At 38.1% G+C, this 12,957-nt stretch overlaps 1 protein-coding gene across 2 annotated transcripts in view; it reads right to left on the bottom strand.

Moving 5' to 3' along the window:
* The window catches only part of RAP1B (RAP1B, member of RAS oncogene family), a 51,646-nt gene that overhangs the window by 20,126 nt on the left and 18,563 nt on the right, over positions 1–12,957 (bottom strand). The gene's annotated exons all lie outside the window — the stretch shown is intronic.

Below are 12,957 nucleotides of genomic sequence, written 5' to 3'. Positions count from 1 at the left end.
CCTATGACACAGGGTATTATATATGATGCCACTGTACATTGGTGCAATGGGGGTAACATCTGACCTAGAACCGACAGTGAGACATTATGATTACTTTTGCAGACCTGAACTTTTTCCAATACCAAGTCCTCTTTCCAATGATGTATTGGTTTTGATAGACAAAGATGAAGAAACTGATTACCCATGAGATATGCATTACATGTATGGAACATGTACAGTCTCATACTTGTAATCACAAAGCATGTATCTGTAGCTTTATTTATCTGTAATACAAAAATTTTGGTTATTCCATTAATTCATCACAAAGGTCTTCAGATGTGTTTTGCAGACTGTTTTGCATATTATCTTCCAAATATTTCTACCATGTTAACAACCGCAGGTAGCACCAATGTTTCTCCTATTTAATAAGGTGCTTTTATACTGAACAATTTTGCAAGCAAACATCTTACATGATGGAAGCAACTCTTTGAGGATGAGACGTGTGTTTTTTTTTTTAAAGTTTGGGTTTTGCTTATTTAAAATATCTGGAAAAACAATCTTGCCAATGTCATTCCAACTGATTAGATTATATGTGATCTGCTGCTGAACAGCAACACAGAGCTCTTAAATCCAAAATGATTATAACTTGTCTTGAGTTATTTCCATTAAAAAAGAAGTTGGAGGTTCTTTTTTCTTTTTTTTTTGGGGGGGGAGGGTGACAGTAGAGGAGATACCAGCTTATTCTTTTGTACTTGCCAAAATTAATATTGAGAAATAGTATATAATAATTTTAATTTTCAAGCAACGATTTGATAATCTGTGCATACAGCATTAAATAAGCAATTTGAAACAAATCTGCCATATTAATGAAGTCTGTTTTATTAAAAAAAAAAGTGGGTGACTTTATATGTGAGTTATACCTAAAAATATTTAAGGATTTTGTCCATATTTGGTTTAAGTGAATATTGGCCCAGGAGTTGAGTCCTGGTTTTGCCACAAATCTTCTGTGTAACCATCAGTTGGTCATTATTCTCTGTGCCTCAGTTTCCCTATTGGAAAAGGAGGGGTTAGGATTAGATGTCTACAGCTTCTTGTAGATCTAACATTCTATGGCAACTATGTTATTTAAAGACTAACTCTCCTGGGTCTCCACCAAATATATTACACAGAGGAGGTTATATTTTTTCAAAAAGAAAAAAAAGAGACAGTGGTAAGAGAGAAGGAAAAGAAGATAGTAAAAGTATTGTAGAGAGGAATCTGGACCAATGAATCTGCTGCCAAAGCCACCACCATCATTTACTCTTTGAAGTTCCTTAGCTTTAGACCCTGACTCTTTTAACTGGGAAATAAAGTCATAAAGAAGACCTTCAGTGGCCATCTAGTTAAATACATGCTTGAAACCCTCTACAAAATCAGTCTTTGCCCAAAGACTTCCACTTTAGCTCATTCTAATTATCAGGACTTTTTAATTATTACATCAATAATTTCATTATGTCATTAATTTGCCTATCTGCAACTTGTAATTTTATTATTTCCAATGACCCCAGGCAAGCCACTTCTCTGAACTTCAATTTTCTCATCTGAAAAAATAAAGGAGTTGGACAAGATAAACTCCAAATTCTAGACCGATGATCCTAAATTTAATTCTCCCAAGTGACAGCCCTTAAAATACTTGAAGAGATCTTCAGTATTCTAGAGGATTTTTTTGATTTATAGATTTTCCACAAAAGTAATTTAAAGTGATGACCTAAAATGGCATTCAATTTAAAGACAACTATTCTCAGTCTAGGTCAGTTATTACACTTTAGACTTGGGCAATCCATATTGCTTACTGCCTGTGTTAAAGAATAAACTTCTAGCAAATTACCTGCTCTCTTTCTTTTTCTTGTTTGGTTTTGTTTCCTCTTTCCCATTGTTCATTCCATCTGATACAATCCTTCTTTATAACCTGATTAATGTCTAATGTGAAAGTATTTGCAGATCCTATACTTGACTGTATGCCGCCATGGAGGGGGGGGAGAAAATTTGAAACTCAAGGAATTGTGGAGCTAAATCTTGTAAACTAAAAGTAAACAAATTAATAAAGACCCCCCCAAAAGAATAAACTTCTCTAGAAGTCCAGCTTCATGTCTGTCTTACTATGACCCCCCCCCTTTAATACTTCGGTTTATTAAAGCCAATTCATATTTATTTTATCTCCTTCAAGTAGATTAGAGCTCCTCAGAAAAGGGCATATTTTCTCATTCTGTTAAATTCTTCAAAACCCTTAGTAAACAGTATAAAGAATATGTGTTCAGTAATGTTCTACATCATTTATTTACTGAGTTTAGAACGCTGAATTTTTAAAACTGCCTGATAAAGGGTATTTTCCCTTGGGAAAACGAAAACTTACTAGTTCATGGATTATGTTACAACTTTTAATTGTTGATGCATTATTTCCTGAAAAGTACAGGCAATAAGGGGCAGCCAGGTGGCTCAGCGAGTAAGAGCACTGGCTCCAGTGTCAGGATGACCTGGGGATCAAATCCGGGCACAGATACTTAGCACCACACCCAGAAATAACTGGCCGTGTAACCTGGAGCAAGTTACTTAACCCCGGTTGCTTTAAAAAAAAAAAAGTACAGGCAATGTAGTAAAACAGACTAAGAACTGGATTGTTACACAGTTCTAAAAAGCCAGCAATGATATGACCTCTCAAATCACAGCACTTATTCATAATGATAACTATATATAAAACAGACCATAATAGGAACACTAGACTATTTGATGGCCACATAGGAAACTTTTCTATTTAAAAGACAAAAGGGGGCAGCTAGGTGGCCTAGTAAATAGAGCACTAGTACTGGAGTCAGAAAGACATGAGTTCAAATCTGTCCTCAGACACTTAAAACTTACTAGCTGTGTGACGTAGGGCAAGTCACTTGATCCCAATTGTCCTGCCTCTCCCCCCTCCCCCAAAAAAGACCAAAAAAAAAAAAAAAAAAGGACAAAGGGTAATATAAATAAATAAGACAAGCATGGAAGAAATTACACTGTCTTATCTATGGATAGAAGAAAAATTTGTGAGACCTTATATGCACAACAGACAGTCTAGATTTACAGAAGGTACCGTCTCTCTCTGAAGGTAAGAAGAAAAATCCAGGTAGGACGAAGGGAACTACTACCTATAATTTGACCCTAACTTTGTGCTGATAGTCATGATGAATAAAAAGGAAAGTATTTAAAAAGAAATCTAAGTGACTGAATAATAAACTTGGGCTTTTAATTAAAGAACATATACAACAATTACAAAAAAGAGGACACATCATCTAAAAGCCAAAAATAAAGTGGCATAAACCTACACAAATAGCGTTTAAAACAGCCCAGTGAGATGAAGTTTTTATTTATTTTTTATTTTTTGCTTTTTGGAGGGCAATTGGGGTTAAGTGACTTGCCCAGGGTCACATGGCTAGTTTTTTGTGTTAAGTGTCTGAGGCCGGATTTGAACTCAGGTCCTCCTAGCCGCCCCAAGACGAAGTTTTAAAAAACATGTATTATATTTTAAAAGTTAGTGTTTTCAATGATCCCAAAACACTGCAAAAGCATACATACATACAAAAAAACAAACATCCTTTCCAGTGTTGCCATTCACTGTGAATCACAGCCCAATGTTATCAGAAGAATTAAATTCACAAATAAGCTAAATGGCAATGGAAAGACAGATGGGTATAATCAGGCTATTACTAATGATGATTCATGAAAAAGTGCCATAAAATACAGTTAAAGAGATATATTTATATAAATTGAAAAGGTGGGATAGCCACAGAAAAAGAATGAAGAAAAAAATCCCAATCCTTCTATTACAGTATGTCAGATAAGCTAAAGGAACAAGAGGGAAAGAAAGCCTCTAATTCTTTGAATACTTCTATGAAGAATTGATGTTAAGGGGGAAAAAAAAAGACCAAGAATTGCAGTTGACTTTTTAGTAACTTATCCAGTAACAATTTTTCTGCAACTAAAGCACTGATTTTTTTTTTAAACTGAAGTAGGGCTATTACATATTTTAATTTATGAAATGAGCCTGCCCTAATCTGTCAGGATATTTTTGGATCCTTACTCTACAGTCCAGTTTGATAGCTTCTGTCATCTTCATGGGATTGGTGGGTAACCTAAAATCCTTCTACTTTAATGGGAAGAGGGGACCACCTGCTATTTATGCCTTTGCACTTTGGCTTTCTCCACCAATTCTGCTAGAGCAAAGGGTCAACCAGATGCAGCCACAACACTCTGAGTGCCACAGAACCAGATTAAAATGTAACTGGGAAATACTTAGAAGCGAACAAAAACAATATGCCACCTCGGCAGGCAAACGGCCCTGTTCCTACTGGGATCTGCTCTCCAGCACCTCTATCCTTTATTCTTATTCTTTTCAATAGTTCAAGATAGTCTCTCCACCGGTGCTCTTGGTTTAATGCTACTAGTACCTTTAGGATCCAGCCCCAACCATCATGCCTGGTTTTTTTTTTTGGTTGTTTTGTTTTTTTGGAGGGCAGGGGGGAAGGTCTTCATGTAACTCTCCTCTGATTACAAAAACGCATATAACAGGCATTGTGCTAAGCCAGCTCCCACTCCCTCCATCTTCTACATTTGCCAATATAGCAAACATGTCAAGAATATATACTAAAGATAATCAATGTCTAGAGGAAGTGAGCATTTAATTTGGAGTCAGAGGCCACAGGCTTAAATCTCAGCTCTTCTACTTGCTACCTGCATGCCCTTGGGGAAAGTCCTTCAATTGCTCTGTCCCACCCCAGTTTCCTAACAGTAAGATCTGTGAAATATCCCTTCCATCTCTAAATTCCATGACTCAAGCATAATCATATGCCTCTAACAATTCAGCTTAACTAAAAATATTTATTAGAAAAAACAATTGAGTTGTTTTAGTCATATTTGAGACCGTCAAATTTGAATGGCAAAAACCCAATTCTATTTAAATACCCATTACTTTCCTCTTCAAGAGCACTAGAATAAATATAGAAGTTATCAACGTTCTGGTAACCCAAGCAATTTCGCAAAGCTCCAAAAGTTGTTCAGATTTCTGCAACACATGCTCTAATTTTAAGTTATAAAGGGTGATGAAAATGCCAAGTTAAAACACTTAACTACTAGTTCCAACTGTTGGCTGACAGTTCTCTCACTGTACACTTTTTGTAGAAGGCTCTGGAGAGCTGATTTCTCCTTTCCGCCTCCAATCCTCAAAGTAGTACTTTAGCAGCTAAGCAAGACTGTGTTTCCTCTCCAACACTGGTTAAATTTCAGTGAAATTCCAGAAATATCTAGTACTAATCTTTTGGTCATACATAATCATTTTGGTCATGGAATTTTGGGGGGGAGAAGATAAAAGGGACAGAACAAAAAGATAACAAGCAAAAAAAAAAAGTTCGGAACAGTAATCTCATTGACGCAAGAAATTCCTAGTGAGGAAGCTATTTACCAAAGCAGGTTGGCATCTCGTCTGCAATTTATAATCTTAAGAGTTTTCTAGGCACTGATGTTAAATGTCTTATCCAGGGGGGTTACAAAGGCAAGTACTGGGTCAAGATGTTGGCACTTGAACCTTCCTGACCGAAGCGGTTTTCTCCATCCACTTATACTACAATGACTCTTATTAAGCATTGGCTCAAAATCGAAAATTTTTAAAAAATACCCTTAGTCAAAATGAGCATCATAAAATTCACCAAAATTCATGAAAATGACTCGTTATCCACTTCTTTTTTTGAGTGGTCTGCCTTTCTGATCAGGACAAGAAGTAATAACCATCTCCAACCTTCAACACATTTTGCTGAAATACTGATAAACTACATTTCTAGGAAATCTTTTATAATTAAAATTGTCGTCTATTACCACTGAAATGAGGAAAGTTACTAAGTGTCAGGCATCCATAAAATTAGAGGAAGAACCGTATCCTGATCACGGAAACTGTACAGGCCTTTATTCCTGGCCAGTATTAGCAACAGCATATATAGTATTTTGATCAAACACTTCATTCAATCAAAGAACTCCCCCCCCCCCCAGCCAAGGAGAGAGGACCCACCTGGAAAACCTACCCATGGGGAGCTCTGTGAGGATGTTTTTCATGACATCAAACCTATACTGACTGGCCTCTCTGGAAAGTTGCTTAGGGCTTCTGGGTCTGCCCTCTGGTGTGCCCAAATCTAATCTGTCCTCGTGACAACCTTTCAAATACCTGATGAAAACTGTCATGACATCCTCTTTCTCCTCCTCCTCCACTTTCCTCTCCAGGCTACATAGGACTCCAACCTATATTCTGAGCCAACCAGTTCTGAATGAATCTTCCTGTATTAACTTCCCTTGGTTACCATATTGGGCCATTACTCCTGCTCTTACACTAGAATTAGCCAATTCAACCCTATACTGTCCTCTACTCTCCTTGTCTGACAAAAGCGCTGATGAACAAGTTAAGTCAGTCAGGCTACCAGACACATCACAAATTTACGTGTGCTAACTTCAACAGTTCCCACATTGAAGCAAAACTACCCTTTTCCTCCTTCCTGTTTCTCTTCTTCAAATGTCTTAGTTGAAGACCATAACCTTTTATTTTGCAGAAAAAATTCACTAGTGAGCTCCCTCATCGCCTCCATCGATAAAGCTGAAGACCCCGTGACACCATCGCCCACCTTTTCCTTCTAGTTTCTGATGAGGTGGCCCTCTTTACATTGATCCTAGCCTGTCTCGTTTTCTCCAGAAGATTGTCCCCACACAGCCCCCCTTTCTAATGGCCCTTTACAAATCCTACCATCCCCTTAGAATGTGATCCTGTTATCCTTCCGCTCTCACTCCGCTCCCAGGGGAAAAAAAATTGTGAAATTCCTGATCCTCTCCCTATCTGTACTTCCTCTCAGTCACACCTCAGCTCTTCGCGATCTGGTCTCTGACCCATCACCCAACCAAAGCTCTCCCCAGTTACTACTAATCTGATGGTCTCTTCTCAGTAGTCTTCCTTCTTGAGCCCTTTGCTTTATCTGACAATGATGATCATTTTTCTTCCTGAACGCTCTGTCCTTCTGGGTTGTGACCCCACCCTCGTTATTTTCCCACTATTTGACAAGACTGTCCTCTCTTCACAGGCATCATCATCCACATTCTGGTCCTTCGGGGTGTTCTTGTCTTGGGGTCCTCTTTTCTCTCTCTGCATTCTTTATCTCAGTGACCTCAACTCCGAGCACTACTTATCTATGTGAACATACAGACACACACAGTTGTCTCCCTTGACAGAACAGAAACTGGAGAACAGGGATGGTTTCAGATTTTTGTCTGTGCTTCTCCCTCCAAGCTGTGCAAAGTGCTGGGCACACTTCAGAGCTTCATAAAACACCACTGCCAAGGTTCACCCTGTGACTCTCACAAAGGCGCTGGTGCTTGTGTAACTACAAAGAAGGCGGGAGAGGATCAGGAATTTCACAAGTTCACAGGGCTGCGTCCATCATGTAGAAGAGCCCAAGGGGCCTGGACAACTTTACTCCCTGCATTGTTTCTGTTCCAGGATCCTGGCTAGCTGTAACTTATATCATTCCATAAACATTATTACATGTGACTTGTACATTTTATTTTTTTTTCAATTTTTAGTGGCAAAGGGTCAATGCTCACTAAATAATTATCCATTTAGAGAGCATTTGCTAAAAGAAATATCGGGGAATGTGTGGGAGAGCTAAATTTCCTAGCTAACCTTTTAGATTTGACTCCACGCAAAACTAGAAGAGATGGGTAGAATGTGAATTATGTTTCTCCTTCTGAAAATTGTTAGTTGATATCCTTTTATCACTTATCAATTAGGGAATGTATTGTATTCTACCAACTCCCTAAATGATATTGGGAAAGCACACCTTTATCAGAGCTGTTTGTTATATATCCCCCTCCACCCATTAAAACTGTGCCTCTTCTAATTCTTGTTTCATTGACTCTGTTCATAGCAAAGTTATTTAGTTAAAAAATTGAAATCTTAAGTTTTATCTTCTATAATCTTTCCCTTATTTAGTTAAGAATTCTCCCCCTTGTCCATAGTCATGAAAGAAATCTTCCATTCTCTAATTTAAAATGCTTATGAGCCATTTTAAGTTAACTGTGATATATAAATCCAGAAAACTGACTTTTGTGAGAATATTGAGATTATAGTAACACGAAAAACCTATTGTGTCCTCCATGTGAGGATAACTTGGAAATTTTAATCTTACTTACCATGATTTATTTCACAAGTATGCTATTCTGGTGTGAAATAGTACAAAGAGAATACTATGAAAAGAAAGAAATTTTCATTTATTTTATTCTTCCAATGGTAGCAAAAGAAGAGATCACAGTGGAGAGGGATAAGACATCCGGCTTTGTGTCAGAGAAGGGATCTGAACCCAAGTCTTTCTGACTATTAAAGAAGGTGTCAAACTCAAGTCTGCCAGATCAGATTAAATGTAATGGGTAAAGGTTTAACAAAATAAAGAAGCACAATAAAACAGTGCATCTTCATACAGAAATATGATGAATTTAGTAGCTATCCTGCACAGCCCAATTCTAGCTGTGTTATTTAGGAAAGTTCTATTCACTTCCTGTACTCAGGTTCCTAATTCATAAAAATAAGGAAGTTGTCTAGGGCTGCATCCCAAATAGATCATAAAAATGGGAAAAGAAGCCACATCTACAAAAATATTGATAGCAACTCTTTTTGTGGTGGCCAAGAACTAGAAATTGAGAGGATGCCCATCAATCAGGGAAAGGCTCAGGGTATATGAACGTACTGGAATACTATTGTGCTGTAAGAAACGATATGCAGGCAGACTTCAGAACAACCTGGAAGGACACATGAACTGATGCTGGGGGAGGTGAGTCAAACCAGAACACTGTACACAATAACAGCCACACTGTGTGACTGACTTTGATAGACTTGGCTCTTCTCAGCAATGCAAGGTTCTAAGAACTCCAAAAGGTCCATGATAGAAAATGCCATCCACACCCAAAGAAAGAACTAGAGTCTGGATGCAGATGGAAGCAGACGATTTGCTCTCTTTTTATCTTGCTTTTTTGTGCTTCATCCCATTGGTTCTAATTCTTCACAACATGACTAATGTGAATGTTTAACACGAACGTACATGTTAAAACTCAAAAGCTTGTGGAACTGAAGGTTGAAAACTAAAAATAAAAAAGTAGTTGTACCAGATGATCCATAAGGTCCCTCTGAATTCTAAATTCTCAGATCAAAAGCCTAAGCTATAGCACATGTTTCTCTGATAAAAGTCTCATATTTAAGATATATATGAAACAGCATCAAATTTGTAAGAAATATTTCTCAACACGAATAAGATTTTTATTGTTATCTTTTGTGAAATTTCACACTGCCTAGATTTCTTCCTGCATCCCTCCTCATTCTAGAGTCATTCTTTATAATATAATTTAATAAAGGGAAAAAACCCAGTAGAATTGATCCATACAAAGAGACTTTAAATACCTTGTTTCACACCTGTGAATTCTGCTATCTGCAAAGAAATTGGGGGGTGAGGGAGAGTCTCCAGAGCTCTTTCTTTTGGGGGGGGGGGGAGGTCAAGCTTATTCTCAGTAATTTCAGAACACTGTTTTGTGGCTGTTTGTAGTCACCGTACATTAATTTTCTGACTATGCTTATTTCATTTTGCATCAGTACGGATCTTTCCATACTTTTCTGTATGTACTCTTCAGTTGTTACAATAACATTATATTCCACTGTATTAATTTGTCATTTTTAATAGCCAATTGATAGTTACCTATTTTGTTTCCACTTCTTTATTAGCACAAAAAAGTACGCTATAAACATTTTGGTGTATATGGAGCTTTTCTTCTTGTCAATGACCTACTTGGGGGCAAATGTCTAGCAGTGAAAAGCTACAGGCTAAAAGGTACGGACATTTTAGTCACTTTATTTGCCTATTATAAATTGCTTTAGATAATGGTTGTACGTACAATCCACAGACCCATCATTGGCGTACCTTACTTTTCCACAGTCCCTCCAACAATCTTACCTTTTGATAAGCAAACAATTTAGTTTCTGTGTAAATGTCTTAAGTACACTAATTCACACAGTCTTACACCTTTCTTTAAATTTCAAACTCTTTGGACTTGCTCTGTTTAGACTTCTGAAAAAACACTGTTTCTAATCTCTATGGGGAAAAAAATGGACACCAGTGCCAATGCCCATTCCAATTTCAGTTCCAGTTAAGATGTCTTCAAAAAAACCCTAACAAACATAACCAAAACACCCCACACCAACAAAGCAGGTGAACAAGATAATCAAGGATTTGTACTTTCACTGGTACAAACACTTCCTACACAAAAATATAGATTAAAATCTAACCCAAAATTTAAAAACTGTCCTAGAAACCTAGAGGCCTGAGAAAAAACACTCTACCCCACAGCCTGTGGGCAATCTGGTCCCTGACCCTTGTTGTTAGAGGGTCAAACTGTCAGTCAGTGGACCCAGAACTCAAAATCTTTCCAGCTTGAACCTGCTGGAGCTTGTGTTCCCTTCGCAAATCCTTTGAGAACCCAGCAGCACAGCCATACCATTGAGAAGCAGAAGACTACTAGAGAAGAGCTCATCTGTGGATAGTACTTTAAGCATTTAAGTGTGATGTGCTGTTCTATTATTTTGTAATATAAATGTAAAAGTGAGACAGTCCCTGTCCTCAAGGAGCCATTATTTTACTTGAGGATAAAAGTTCACAGATTAAGTGATTTGGGGACAGAACTGGAGAGAGGGAGAAAATTACCACCTGCGATAATTAGGAAAGGCCTCTTAAAAGAGATGGCAACTGAACAGTCTTGAAAGAAGCTAGAGATTCCATAAGGAACTAGAGTAGTCTACCCACGCGAGAGGCGTGAAGAGCAGACAGTGAACCAGCATGGATGCTGTGCAGAGTGCAGCCAAACCGGCTGGTGAATGGAAATCTCCTCGCCAAAAAGAGTTAAGGCTGGAGGAGGGTCAAGATTTTTGGGAAAGATAACAGAGTTCTGCTTCAGAATGTTGCGTTTCAGATGCTTATGGGACATCTAGGTCAAGTCCAGCAGCACCTGAAGATTTATCTGAAACACCAGTTCAGATTTTAGGAATGGATATAGACATCTCAAAGATGTCTGCATAGAGAAAACTGAACCTAAGGGGAGAGAGTAACTCAGGACAGAGATGGCCCATCCACATAATGAGGCAGGAGATGAATGAAATGACAGCTCTTCAAGCAGGTTTGTGCAAACCTAGCAAGGACAGATGGTCAACAGAATCGTGTTAGAGAGCGCAGGAGGAATGAAGACTAAGGTAAGGCCAATGGATTTAGCACTGTGAAATTCATGGAGAGCAGCGTCAGCTGACTGCTACAAACAGCCTTATACATCATCTCTGGAAAAACCTTACTCAGTTATGACTCAGCCTCCCCAAACCTACTTAGTATAAAAATTCTACAGCTTCCACTAAGTAGGACAACATTTAATCACAATTATTACCGAAAGGAGAAAAGCTAGTTTTGAGGGCATTACTTACTTTGAGGGCCTCTAGTAACGGTGACTTTGTTTCCAGACAGACTTTTTGCTAAGGATTTCAGTGGCTATCAACTTCAAAACAATTACATACTACACTACAGGGAAACTTCTCAACCACTGGATCCTCTAAGTTATAATGGATACATTCCACACTTCTGGAGCACATTGAGAATAACTGATACATTAAACATGAAAGCACAAACTCATTACAGCAAAGATAATGCAGTTAAGAGTGCACTGGATCTGGAATCAGAGGACCTGGGTTTAAATCTCACCTCTGTCAACACTTTCATGCCCTTGGTATTCCTTAACTCCTCTAGGTCTCAGTTTCCTTACCTGTAAAATTAAGGGTCAGATGTGATTCCCTTATAAGATTCCTGCTGGCTTTAAATCTGTTAGCTCACTGAGGCTTGTTCAGATGTGTCATTCACCAACTGTTTTACCCCTCTTCAGATTTTAATAAGGATCTAAATATGTATGAAGTTGCTTACAGAGGAATATATTCACATTTGACTGAAAATTCTGAGGCCATTTCAGATTCTGCTAACCTACTGGTTTTGCTTTCAGGGATAACGTCTCTCTTCTATCAAATGTGTAGGGCAATTGGTTCCATTATGCTGTACATCTTTATCTATTGCCATGTACCCAAGTAAAGTGTAAGTTATGTGGTAAAACATTAGGCAAATCAATAGATTCACGTTTAACACTTTCCCACAACTTATTCAGTATTTATTGAGCTTTGTGATAAGCTGTACATTAGCACAGGTGGTTTGATGAGGAAGCAAAATATACCTGATCTCTTGGTCAGCTCGTTTATTTTCCATGGAATGAAACCACTTCTCTATCCCATCCCCCTTACACAAATCAAGAGTGTTTATACCTAATTGCATGTGGTGCTCTCTGCACAGCTACTCAGTATCACAGGTGTTTAGACACACTTATTCATAAACAGTACTTACTAGGTTCTTTAAAATCCAGTTTACTAGATTGTGCCCAGTGCCCAGCAGAACAAATGACACATAGCAGGGGCTTAATTCTTGCTGACTTGGAATTTTTAAAAAAAGTGTCTGGAGTAAGAGCGCCGGCCCCAGACACAGGAGGACCTGGGATCGGTTCTGGCCTCAGATACTTAACACTCACACAAAATAACTGGCCATGTAACTTTGGGCAAGTTATTTAACCCAAATTATTTTTTAAAAAAATGTCCAACTGAAAAATAATACACTACTGGGAAGACTGAAAGAATACAAGTTAACTTAATGATGTTTTGCTAGCAAAGAGCTAAACAACAGAGTTCAGCATTATAAGCATTGGTCCAAGTCAGAAAGACCTGAGTTCAAATCCTGACTAAGACACAAGGTGTGTGTCCCTGGGCATGTCACTTAACCTCTGTTTGCCTCAGTTTCCTCTTTGGGGAAACAGTGATAA

The sequence above is a fragment of the Petaurus breviceps genome, unplaced genomic scaffold, assembly GCF_028583685.1.
Source record: "Petaurus breviceps papuanus isolate PSGF00001 unplaced genomic scaffold, PetGlider_PUasm1.0 154, whole genome shotgun sequence".
NCBI lineage: Eukaryota > Metazoa > Chordata > Mammalia > Diprotodontia > Petauridae > Petaurus > Petaurus breviceps.
This window is presented reverse-complemented; position numbering and strand designations above follow the sequence as displayed.